General features: G+C 38.1%; 1 protein-coding gene across 1 annotated transcript in view; it reads left to right on the forward strand.

Moving 5' to 3' along the window:
- THSD7B (thrombospondin type 1 domain containing 7B) overlaps window positions 1-13,752 on the forward strand; it is a 6,482,604-nt gene that overhangs the window by 6,364,168 nt on the left and 104,684 nt on the right. The gene's annotated exons all lie outside the window — the stretch shown is intronic.

Below are 13,752 nucleotides of genomic sequence, written 5' to 3' on the forward strand. Positions count from 1 at the left end.
GTAAATGTTTAGGGTTTATGGCTAACCAAGTTTGCATATGACTGAAAAGTTGGGGTCATCATAATCTCCCAAAAGGACACTAAAATTACCCGTGTGTGCCTTTCTCAAATCAGTAGGTCAGGTCAAAACCACAGACAAAAATTACATGCCAAGAAGTGTATAATTGTATCTTTCACAAGCATGACTTCCCTTTTAACTATCACATTGGCAAAATAACCCTGAAAGTCGATCCTGTAGCCAGAGATCTAGGAATCAATGCTGACAACGAATTGTCCTTTGATCACCATGCACCCATTATTGTAAGGAAGTCCTTTTCCAGAGCACAGCTTATATCTAATGGTATGGTGTCCAGGCCAGGGAAAAAAATCATTCCATTGTACTCGTATGTCATCAAACCAGACATTGAATATAGTGCTGTATTTGATATGTACCTGTTCAAACACTTGACATAACTGGAGCAACCACAATGCTTTCCTCACTAAAAATCTAGGATCTAAATTATAAAAACTAAGCCGACCATCTCAAAGCCTTGTCTCTCTCCTCAGTATTATACAGGTTATTAAGAGACAAACTCCTTCTAACATTTAAAACCTCAGCAGTCCCTATCCTGTCAGACTTATTACATTACACAGTTGGAAGTCCAATGGTAGTGTGAGCACAAGTTCAAGGGATCTTGATATCTTTTGCAACATAAATAGAATGCTGCAGGGACAGATATGTACGACAGATAATATTTCTTCTCTGGAATCATCTTTTACTCCACGTATAGCAAAATACTTTTCTTACCCTATTCAGATGTAATTTGGACAAATTTACAGGAAACTACAAATTCACCCATAGATTAGCATCCATGTCTGTCATATTTAGGGACAACAAGTAAATGTCCCAGCATTTCCTTTTCTGTCCACTTCTGGGTTATTCATATACAAAATATAAGAGTTAAAAACTGCTACCAGAAGGTAAGGCCAGATTTCTTAAGATCCTCATAGATCGATAGCTTAGTAAGTACCTATGAGCCTAAGAGTGAGGGAATTATTTTGTTTAATATGAAGGGGGGAGTCACTTTTAAAAACCTGAGAACAGTATGGTGAATTATATAGATCAGCTGCCAACTGTCCAAGGCGTACCTCAAAATTATATGTCTACTATATTTTAAAGCATTTCACTCCCATTCCCCCAAAGAAAAACATTCCAAGTTAGGTAAAAAAAAGTTTGGTAAATAATGGGTATTAGTCACGTTAAAATTTCATATGAGCAGATTTCCAGTATAGTGTGATGTTAACAACAAACTTAACTACAGAGCTTTGCATAAGAAAGTAAATAGAAGTTAATCAAATGTTAAGTAAAACTAGGAGAAAGATCATAGTGAAAGTGCTGCAAAGTGAATGACTGCAAAATCAAGAAAAGAAAGACCTGTTGAGTAAGGAAAAAAAAGAGTCTGAAGCAGCAGATGGTGGAATTAAGTGATAATGAGAAAGCCCTAGTAACATTACAGACCATATGGCAGGAACTAGTGAAGGTTAAATGAATGCTCCAAGAAAATTTGGCTTCCTAAGTTAAAAGAATAGAGAGGGTAACTGATGTTCTGAATGAGCATGCCACTGTAACTGAGGACATTCTAGTTGAAGATGCAGAACTAAAAGCCAGAGATGAGCCAACAGAGGCCAGGGTGAAATGCTGGGAAGCTATGACTGTGGACACAGAAGATGGGGCTAGGCAATGCCAGTCTGATAAACCTTCCAATATAGTAAATTTTACACAAGATACACTAAAGGTGTTACTGTTCAATGCCAGGAGTCTTAACAAGAAGCTCCACTCCCCGAAAGCACTCCTCACCCTGGAGAGTGTTGACTTTTGTGCAGTTACTGAGACATGGTTTAAAGACATGGAAGGTACCCCAGCAATACAAGGCTATAATGCCTTCCACACATTTAGACCAGCTACTGAACAAGAATGGACAAGAGGTAGAGGTGTATCAATCTGCATAAAAAGTAAGTACACCTCAAGACTAGTCAAACAATATGACATGATTGAGCTACTCCATGTCCAACTAACCTTAGGTAAAGTCCAGTACCATATCTTGCTAGCTATAGGTCCTAGAATGACCATACCACATACTTGAATGTAATGGAGTCACTCACAATTCAGCACATGGATGATTTGATTTATCCCACCATAAACTGGGATACATACACAACCAGTAACCAGCAGGCTCACAGATTCCCACTGGGGAGCAAATATACTGGATCTCTTTCTCACAAATATGAGGGAACATTGCATCCCACCCCTTGTATAATGTCCTCACTGGTCAGACCGGATCACAAAGCAATAACCCTTGAAATAAATATAAAGGCTATACTCCAAGCAATCCCCAGAATCTTTAATACCTTTTCCAAGGCTTACTACCTCCTATTATGTGAAGGCATAACTAAATTCCAAGCCCCTCAAACTCAGAGAACACAGTGGTCTATGTGGAAGTGTTTACAGAAACACTATACAGGCATGTAAATAACTGCATAGAAACAGCAGTACCAAACTGAAATAAACTTAGGGCAAACTCCAAAAACAAACCCCTTGGTGGACCCCCAGTATAAATAAGTTGTACAACAAAACAAAGAAAATTCTGTCCACAAATATGAAGGGCAGTGCTGAAAAAATAAGAAAACTCCCTCACCAGTCTCAATAAGCATCTCAGGGGAATAATCATGTCCCCCAAAAATATCATTCTGGGCTAAGGATAATCATAAGGCATTTTTCAGTTATGTACACAACCTTAAAGGGAATGCCCAACAATGTGCTGAACTAATAGTAAATGAACTTCCTATGCCAAACTGGGGGATATAACAAATTTGGTAGCTGCTAGCTCCAATTTCATCCTCTATCACCCCCAGTTCCCCAAGAGGAAGTACCCCCCACCATTTCTCCACCAACTATCACTAAAGAACAGGTCCTCACTGCACTCTCCAGAGATAAAACACTACATCAGTGGGTCCTGATAATATCCCAGGATGCCTCCTGAATAGCTTAAAACATGACCTGACAGGCCCATTAGAATCTCTTTTCACCCGCAGCCTTCAGATAGGCTTCATCCCTAGGTAATGGAGGACTGGAATTGTCATCCCTCAACACAAAAGTGGACCATCAACACACCCAGAGAACTACAGAGCTATACGTTTGACTAGTCTTATATGCAAGGCCATGAAAATAATTATTGTGGCCCTGTTAACAAAGACATAGGAAATCGTCAAACACTGGACCCATCCTAGTTCCGTTTTGTCAAGGACAGGTCATGCCTAATAAACTTTCTGGACTTCTCTAGGATAATACCTCACTCAGGTATTATGGAAAACTCACAAATTTAGACATAAATCCCCATGCCACCCAATAGATACCCAAATGGCTCACATATAGGACACATGGAGTTAGAGTAGGGGAATCCACCTCGACCATGAGGCTTGCTACTAGTGATGTTCCACAGGGCAAAGTACTGGGAACCTTTCCTGTTTAGAATATACTTCTCTGAAATCAAAGCAAATACTGAGGGTCTTTAGCTGACCAAATTTGCTGACAACTGCAAGCTGGGTGCAATCACTGAATCCCTCAGTGATGTAAAATAACTTCAAAAAATTCTAACACAGACAAATAACTGGTGCCAGAGCCATGGCCTAAATCTCAATGCAAAAAAAAAAAATAATAATTATACCCTTTGAGAAGATGATCACCCCTACAAATTACAACATTGATAATACTTCCCTAAGAAGAATCCCACTGGTAAGGGACTTGGGAACTCAGATTGACAGTAACCCAAGCTGTCATCACCATGTGTCCATGGTAGTGAGAAAATCCTTATACATGGCTCAACTTGTAAGTAAAGGCATGGCATCCAGATCTAAGGAGATCACAGTCCCACTACACTCAGCCCTCATTAGACCAATAATTGAGTACAATGCACCCTTCAGCATGTACCTGACCAGGCATTTGCAACAGATGGAATGGCCACAAAGGTTCCTTACTAAAAGAATACAGGGTGTAAGTAATATGTCCTATAAAGCCTCAAAGCCCTGTCCCTGTAGTCAGTTGCCTACTGACTACTGAGGGGCAATCTATGCCTAACCTACGAGGCATTCTCTAGTCCTGATGGATCTGCTACACAGTTGCAAAACAAACAGCCCTAGAGCTACCTGATCTAAAGATCTAAACCTCATCTGTGACATAAACAAAACACTGGAGGGACAAATATGTCACTCAAAGATTAGCCCTTCACTGGAAAAGATGCCCTGTTCAAGTGAAACAGAGTTTTTCCCTAAACCTGTTCAATCCCAATTTGAACCAATGGATGGGAAATTACAAATTCACACTGGCTTGTCAAATATGGCGCAATTTGCAGATGCCTACGGCACAGACTGCTATATAGCAAAGCCATTCTAGCCCATGAGCATTGATAATTTGGAAAATTGGGATATGAATGGCAAGACTTAAAAAGGCTCTATGGTAATTAGCCTAGTAACTTCCTATGATCCTACAAGAATATAAAGATTATGGGGGTGCCAGGGAAATTCAAAGGTATGGACTATGTAAATGTGGTAAGGGAATTGCTGTATAAATAGACAAACATCTGAGAAGAACAAATCCAGATTCAGTGTGCTCACAGGACAGCTGGACAGCCAGACACCAACTTGATTAAGAAAGCATATATTGAGATCATGAGATTCCAAACATATGCACTGAGAGAGAAAATATTATCTGAACTCTAGAAACCTGGTAAAAGATCAAACTTTGTTAGCCAAGACTTCTTTTATGAGACTTGCAGGAGATGTGCTTTTGTGTCAGTAATTAATGCCTTTGAAGAATAGAAGGTAAAATGGAACTTCTTTATCCAGTCACCATGAGGTTATGCCAACAAGGGTTAGCCAAATTATTTAAAAGTTCCAAGGATGCTTTGGGTTATGTGAAGAGACCAGTCAACTGTATGAAAAGCTTCAAGCAGCCAGGAAGATAAGCCCAATGTGGGGCAGTAAGAGAGGGATTGAGGGACAGATAGTATGAGGGACAGTGAGACAAAGTACTTCATTGTGTTCAAGGATCAATTAAGACTGAGACAGAAAGTAGAAGCTATTAAGCAAGCAGGGTAAAAAAATGGGTCTATACTGCAAGCTCGAAAGCCCTAATAACTGAATACAAAAATGCCGAGACATATTCCACGAACTGCAAATACACTGAATGCCCTAAACCAGGAAATTCAAAAGCTCGAACCATCATACTTGTCCCACATCACCACCCGCTACATACTACCTACCCAAACAAACTAAACAAACACATACATACACCAACCAAAACCCTACTTCTAACCCTACACTACATCTTGCATATACCACCATCTATGCACTTACCTTAACCCGCACCCTAATCCTAAGGTCCGTAACTATCGCACATTTACCTTAACAAGCTATACCCAAACAAAATAAATAATCCACACACATGCACGTAACAAAACCCTACATCTAACCCTACACTAAATCTCATATACATTACCATCTATGCACTTACCTTAACCTGCACCTTAACCCTAAGGTCATAACTATCACACACTTACCTTACGGAGCTATACCACGGAAGGGCCAACCATGACGATTCGACATTTCGGATTTCGCGCTTCAGGATGATCTATGTTTACGTGGTTTGATGGAGACATGTCGGCATTTATGTATTTGGGTAAGTGCATCTTCGAGGATATAATAGGGAACCCAAAAAAACAGCTAAAATGAATTAATGAAGGATTACTATAAAGCAATCAGCAGGCGGTGGATGAAGAGAGGCAAAGGAAAAGTTACAAGAGGAGGAGGAGGAGGAGGAGGCCATTTTTTCTTTTTCTTCTCTTATAAATGGAGTAAGATGGAAAACTTTATTTATTACAGAGGGCATGGTATGTTAAATTGGAAAAGATGGATTATAATAACAGTAAAGAACTGAAAAAAGAAATAAGTTAGGATCATTTACAGTACAGAAACTGTCAGCAAGGATTTTTACAGGTTTACTGCTTGAGAACATACAAACAACATAGTGAAGCACATTCATCAAAAGATGGAAGGGTGAACAAGAAGATGGATGAATAGTGAGTCAAGTGAACAGTGCATAATTTAACAGGGGACATCACAAGCATCCATAGACAAGCAAAAAGGAAGTATAATCCCCTATTAGTGCTTCATGAAATGAGAAAAAAGACATACTGTACCTTTTCCTGAAATCTATTAGTAGAATGAGTGAACAGCCCTTTGAGTGGGGCAGAGTAGTGAGTACCTGAGTTAAAAAGCCAGGTGTGTACCCTGCGGAATCCACAAATGAAAACAGTTAAACTCTTGCACACACTCTAGGGGAATGGGTGCTAACAAAGATACATATGAGTTCAGAGAGATTAAAATAATAAAAGTGGAAAGATACAGAAGCTTGGTGAAAGTGATCAAAGAAAAACAAGAATACTATGCAAGCTGGGGAGGGAAATGCTTTGGGTTAGGGTGTGAAGCAAATAGAAGACCCCCATAAAGTACAAGAGAAATGAAATATAAGTCAACCAGAAGAGTTAAGGTTTATGAGTCAATAACAGGGAAGCAGACCAAAGGGCTTCACTTGCATGTGTTTAATTTAAACAAGAGAAAGAAAACAGATGGAGAGTCAGTCATGAGGAGTTCCAGGAATAAACAGAAAAGGAAGGATAAATAGAAGAAGTAAGGAATGAAGTAAGGGGAGACAGATTAACTGTGACACAGTTAGGATAGAGAAGGGGGGAAGTCAGAGTACATGAATAAACAAATTAAAAAATAAAACACCTCACACGCACTGAAGTATAAAGAATTATAGTAAAAACTTGAGATAGGGAAAGGAGATGTAAAAAAGAAATGGCATTACAGAATAAGGGATGCAAGGACAGGGGAAATGATAAAGACGCTGCTAGATCTTACAGCAGAGAATGTGGGGAGGGGTGCTGATGCAGAGCTTGCACTGTCATAGAGATGGTAGACTTTAGGGTCAGCATGGGTGTGATACAGCACAATGAGAACACATCTCTGGTGGCTGAAGCAAAATATGTACATTTTTGCAAAGTTACCAGCAGTTTAGTGAGGGGACTGTTACAAAGTAAGAAAGGAAATATGTATCTGCTGTAGATTGTACATGATAAGGAAGAAAAAGAATGGTATAACTGAGCTGGAGATAACAGAAAATGGCAATAAAAGGAGGAAAAGAAGACACAGTAAGAAAATCAGGAGAAAGGGGGAAAGAGAAACTTGAAGATGATGAGAGATGACATAAGTATTAGCTGTTGTAATGTAAATATGGCTATTGGGAGGAACAAAAGACAGGGGATAATCAGTCATATGAGAAGAATGAAAGCCCATATACTAGCCATTCAGGAAACACATATGTTGAATAGGGACCACAAGTAGCTGAAAGTTAGGGGATATTATCCAATAGGTAGCTCATCATGGGGAAAAATAAGAGGGGTAGCTCTACCTAAATGAGTGCCAGTGCCATTTGAAATTGAGGGAAAGCTGGTGCTCAGAAAGGGGAGATATGCAGGAGTCAAAGGGACAGTAAATGGTAGTAAGATAACTATCCTGACATTTTTATATATCCTGAAATACTGAATTAAAACATTGAGAGGCATGCTAAAGGAAGTAGTGAGATTTCAAGATACATCCAATAGATAAGGAGGGTGTATGTCTTTGTATGGTTGATTGGAATATTACATCAGCAAGTATGAAGTGGAAAAGGACCAAGAAGTAACAGGGTCTCAATGGAGAGATGATTTCTATGAACATTTATGAATATAATGGGATAAACAGGCACATGGAGGGTGGAAGAGGTGGCACAAAATTAGGAAAAGTATATATTTGGATCTATATTACGTCAAACTTGTAGAAGTTCGAATGTTGTAATATCGAACCCAAAGTTCCAAAATACAAAAATAGCAAAGCCACGGCACACCAATTTTTTTTCCCTGGGAAAAACAATTGATGGACCATTTTTGAGGCCTTGCTATTTCCTCCACTGTGGTATGATCTCGGAAATGGTATATTTAAGTAGTGGGGGTGTGCATGAGGGGCTATGCCCCCCACTTTATTTAAAGTTTAAAGTGTACTTTTTTTTTTTTTTTGTTATGGAACAACAGTTTTTTTTCCTGGGAAAAATGCTGTTCCATGTTTTCGTTGTTATTGGGTTTCGAACTTTATGGTTCGATATTACAACGTTCGAACTCCTGTGAGTTTGACGTTGTAATATAGATCCATATATTTTACTTCCACAGACTTGATAACTAGACAAGACTGGACAGATGTTACATAACTATGGAGTACTTATATCTGCTGAAGGAAAACAGAATAAATCCAATCAGAATCTCTGACCAAGCTTTGGTAGGGATAACAACAGAAAAAAAGAAGGGATAACAGCTTTGTCAGATATTGGAGATTCACACAATACTTACTGGGAAGGGAAGAAGAAAAGGTGTGGGTAGCAACAATAACAGAAAAAGAAATTAGTAAGACAGGAAGAGGAGGAAGAAATAAACTGCGGAGTAGGAAAAACAGAGGTGAGACTTAGCATACAAAAACAATTTAAATAGATGGAGAAACTAAAAGGAAGAGGTAAAAAATGACACTGAATGAAGGCACTGTGATTCAAAAGGATGGAAAGTAGGGGTATAGCTCCAGAGGAGGAAGAGAGATAGACATAAAACAGATAATGAAAGTGGCAGAATGAAATAATATGAGAAAGCAGATAGCAGTGGAAAGTATGTACTCCAGAGCTAGGCCTGGTGCACTTGACTCATTCACTCCAATGGAGTTCAAGAAGTTTGCACTGTAACTTCCAATGGGCAGAGCCTAAGCCTTTTGACAGAATCAAATTATGTCCTCACATTTCAAACAAATGTTCCTATCTCTGGCACCATAAGGGTTATGAAAGAAGTATAAATGGCAAACTCTTCAGCACAAACTATTTTATAGTGGCAGTATTATTTAGGTTCTAGGTCTTAAACTGAATTTTATAAGTCACAGTAAACAAAGTAACTATTAAGTTTGTAATATTTTATAATCAACTTACAATATCTTTGCAATCACTCAAGTTGCACACATACTGTCAGCAGCATTTTATTCATCTAGCTGAGAGCTTTCATATGAGGCTAAGGAGTTCTGTCTGTGTTACTTGGTTGTTGAGATATTTAGAAAAATGTGAAAATTATATCTATATAAATAATCATAATAAAAACAACAGTTAATATCACCTTACCTGGACTAGACAGAGGTCAGATATTAATGTATTTGAGTTTCCCACAGTGTAAGCTTTAAGATGAAATATTTTAAAACCGTGTGCATTGCATGGTTTTGGAATGATTGATGCAAATATGAACAAGCAATATTTGATGCCTAGTGGCGTCAGTAGGAGTTAACTGAAAAAGCACCTGGAAGCGTCAATGAGTTAAGGAGCTAGAGGTAAGACTGCGACAAGAAGAAGATTGGGATTCATAGAATCAGAAGAAGTCAAGTTAAAGGGTATATTGGATGGATTTAGAGAACACTACCAGGAATTTTACAAAGTATAACAGGTACAAAAAGGAGGAGGAACTATTGAAGGTGAGGAGAGAGTGGCAGTGGCTGGACCTGGAAAAGGTAGGAGAAGAAAATTTAAAAACTGATACAGTCGATATACATAGAAGAAATTAGAAAGGCGAGGGATAGAATAATGGAAGAAAAGTCCCCAGGGAGTGACAGTCTACCTCTGGAAATATGGGAGTTGAAAAAGACAGAAGGTATAGACAGATGGGAGAAGAAATTTAATTGTGAAAGAAAGCCATAATATCAGTGCTCAATAAAGAAGGAAAAGACCCTGAGATACCAATTTAATACATGCCCATCTCAGTTTTAAACCACAAATATAAATGCTTCATGTAAATGCAAGTGAACAGGCTGGGCAATATTCTCCAGAGAATGCCATAGAAGGGTCAGAGAACAGCAGACAGTTTAATTAAAGTGTAACTGGTAATGTTTGAAGCAAATAAAAAGGGGAGGAATTGGAGCTGATTTCACTAAATACTTAAAAGGCATTTGATCAAGTGGGATGGAGTACATGTTTGAGAGAGTAACAGTGCTAAAGAAATGGATTAATACAATTAAGGCATCCTATGAAGGGACAGCAGTTAGAGGGAAGATAAGAGCAAAGCTGTCATAACTGATAGAAATTCAGAGAGGGATGCAGCAGGATTGACCAGTGTCCCCATTCCTATTTATCCTGTATATAGAGCCACTGGTGATGATGGTGAAGAAGTCAAACCTGAAAGGACTTCCATGGGAAGAGGAAGATAAGAAAATCACACTATATGTGGATAATATTCTCCTGAGGTTAACTAAGCATAAGAAAGACATGAAAAAGCTATGGAAAAAATCAGGATACAGGGTAAATAGAGATAAAACAAAGGAGGTTTAAATTGAGGGGAGAGAAGGGAGGGATGAGAGAGGATAACATGGACTTGTGGGATGGCAAAGTCTGGTATCTAGGAATATGGTTAGCAAACACATTAGAAAAGTCAGTGAAATACACCTATGCAAAGATACAAGGAAAAAGTTAAAAAAAAAGTTCATGGGTAAAAGGTAATAGCATTAGACTTTGATCAAAGGGCACAGGTGATCCAAATGTGTATTATAGCACAATTCATTTATGTTGGTCAGGCATTTTGGACAATGCCAGAGGCAGGTTTATTGAAAAAGTGAAAGTTATTAAAGGAACTTTTTTATGGGTCAGAGAAAAACCCAGAGGTACATGGAAAAGAAAAGAATCACCTATAGAAGTGACAGGGCTAGGAGTACCAGATCTGCAAGAAAATTTGCTGGCATGCTTGCATCTTGCTTAGCGAGGGGGAAGTAAACTGGCAAGCAGTTGTAATGAGTGGTACACTGGTGCAGCGGTTAGCATTGTCACCTGACAGCAAGAAGCTCTCTGGTTCAATTCCAGGCTGCGGTGCCTTGTGTGTGGAGTCTGCATATCATCCCTGTGTTTGCATGGGTTTCCTCCGGGTGCTCCAGTTTCCTCCCACATTCCAAAGACATGCATCTGGAGTGTTTCTCCCTGGGCCTCTGCTGAAAATGGGCTCTGACCCAGTTGGACTTTCCCGGTAAACAAATATTAAATAAATAAACTGCTACTGTGGTTACATTTCCTATTTGAGTTTTTACTTTAAGTTCACTAATCAACAAATTTGCATTTACAGAGGAAAAACAAGATGGAGTCCATTTTTTTTTTTGAGTCCATGATTTATGTCTTCATTAATGTTTAATACAGTGACATGAAGATGCACACTTTTTTTCACCTGGTGATATCTGCTGATTAATACCCCAATGGGAAATTTACATTCTTCAGTTCAGTATCATTATACATTTTGCCCATTTTCAAAATGTTATTAGCTCATCAGAGAATCCTATGTTGTATGCATTAAAGAAATACCTGAAGACAGTAGGTCTAGTTGGAGTCACGGGCTGGTTTCTTAAGTTGAATGTGCCAGCCTGGTGGTCTGATTTCAAGGTAGACAGAAGAGATGTACCATGAAGTAGGCAGGGGCTGTATTTGTAAAAAACAAGCTCCAAGTGTGTGAAAACTCCAATTGAAATAGGCCTGATTTGATCAACGCTGTTGCCATTAGTAACATTAATGAAACAATGTGCATATTTGTTTGGTGTATAAGTTTTCCAATTAATGGATGGGTGGGTAAACTCATCCAGGATGATTGTATTAGGTTCAGTGGCTGGTTGAAGTATGCACCATGGTGAACTAGAAACACAGAAGTAGGTTCTATAACTCATTGCAATATAATAATGAGATGTCTTTATTAATATTAGGATATCCAGGAGTTCTGGGTCATTGGCATGTAAAATTTGTGATGAGATAGTAGGACTGTAGATGAATAAATATATTCCCCCTACCAGCAGCACCAACACCACCAGTGGGTTTGAATAAATGACAGTTACTAGTTCCAAGTAAAAAGAGACTCTTGTTACACTGAAATCTGGTTTTAGTAATTATACAGATATGCTGGTGCTCAAGGACAGGCATTCTTTTGTTTAGACTCTTAGCACTGGACAATACCAAGGTGACAGAGGCCAGATTAGAATTTAAGATCAAAGGCTGAAACAGACTCTACCAAACAAAGCACTATGGGGTTTGAAACTGGCCTAGGCAATATGTGGAAGATGTGGTACAAAATATACAGATCATCTGTAGCAAAGCAGGCAAGACTACTGACCATGAAATCCCATGCTGATACAATTCAAATGTCCTTAGCATGGCACCAATTGCTGAGCCAGCACTCAAAATTATCTTCTGTTAGAATTGTGTCACCAGTTTCAGTGAAGGCAAAATATTGCTCAGGACTAGCATTTTCCCAGCCTTGGTCATTTTTTATAGATATATATATATATATATATATATATATATATATATATATATATATATATATATATATATATATATATATATATATATATATATATATATATATATATATATATATATATGTGTGTGTGTGTGTGTGTGTGTGTATATATATATATATATATATATATATATATATTTGTATGTATATATATATATATATATATATATATATATATATATATATACATATATATATATATATATATATATATATACACACACACACACACACACACATATATATATATATATATATATATATATATATATATATATATATATATACACACTGAGAGCACAGCCATGTCTCACCTCATCTCCCTTAGGATGGAACACCCAAGGTTATTCACCACCATACAGGCAAACACCAGGTTGTATGCATATTTTTTGGAGTGTTCAAAGGGCCCTTTTGACATCATGAATGTTAACACTACGAGGATAGCTAACAATTACTCGGTGTTTACTGAAATTGATGAGTAGAACAGCCAGTTATATGTCTGGAAATGGAGACCCTAGTAACTAGGACATTCCTCTGAAAGCTTAGACACTCAACTTGGGTGACCTTTATTTGTGGAAAAAATAGTGGATGCATGTACATTTATAGTAGGCAGGGTAAGGTTGCTTGGCTAGGATCTGGGTCTAATAGTACTTTGTCTAGAAGGCTTAATGGGGTTTTCCTCAGTTCCTCAGCAAATGTGAGTTTAATGTTAACATTTGATTGCAGTGGATGTGAGGTTAATGTTAAAAACTGGATTGCAGTGAATGTGAGTTTGATGTTAACATTGGATTGCAGTGGATATGAGGTTAATGTTAACACTGGATTGCAGTGAATGTGAGGTTAATGTTAACATTGGATTGCAGTGGCTATGAGGTTATGTTCGCACTGGATTGCAGTGAATGTGAGTTTAATGTTAACATTGGATCACATTGTTTGGGAGTTTAACATTAACACTGGATTGCAGTGGATTTGAGTGGAATGTTAACACTGGATTGCAGTGGATGTGAGTTTAATGTCACCACTGGATTGCAGTGGATGTGAGTTTAATGTTAACATTGGATTGCATTTAATGTGAGTTTAATGTTAACACTGTATTGTAATATATGTGAGGTTAATGTTAACATTGGATGGCAGTGGATGTAGGTTTAATGTTAACAATGGATTGCAGTGGATGTGAGGTTAATGTTAAGACTGGATTGCAATGGAATGAGAATACTCTGCTTGGAGACAATTGTGCTTTGTGAAAGTTTTGCCTTCATCGTGAATTTGTTCTTGTACCT

Source organism: Protopterus annectens, chromosome 6.part0 (genome assembly GCF_019279795.1).
Source record: "Protopterus annectens isolate FY-2018-M chromosome 6.part0, PAN1.0, whole genome shotgun sequence".
Lineage (NCBI taxonomy): Eukaryota > Metazoa > Chordata > Ceratodontiformes > Protopteridae > Protopterus > Protopterus annectens.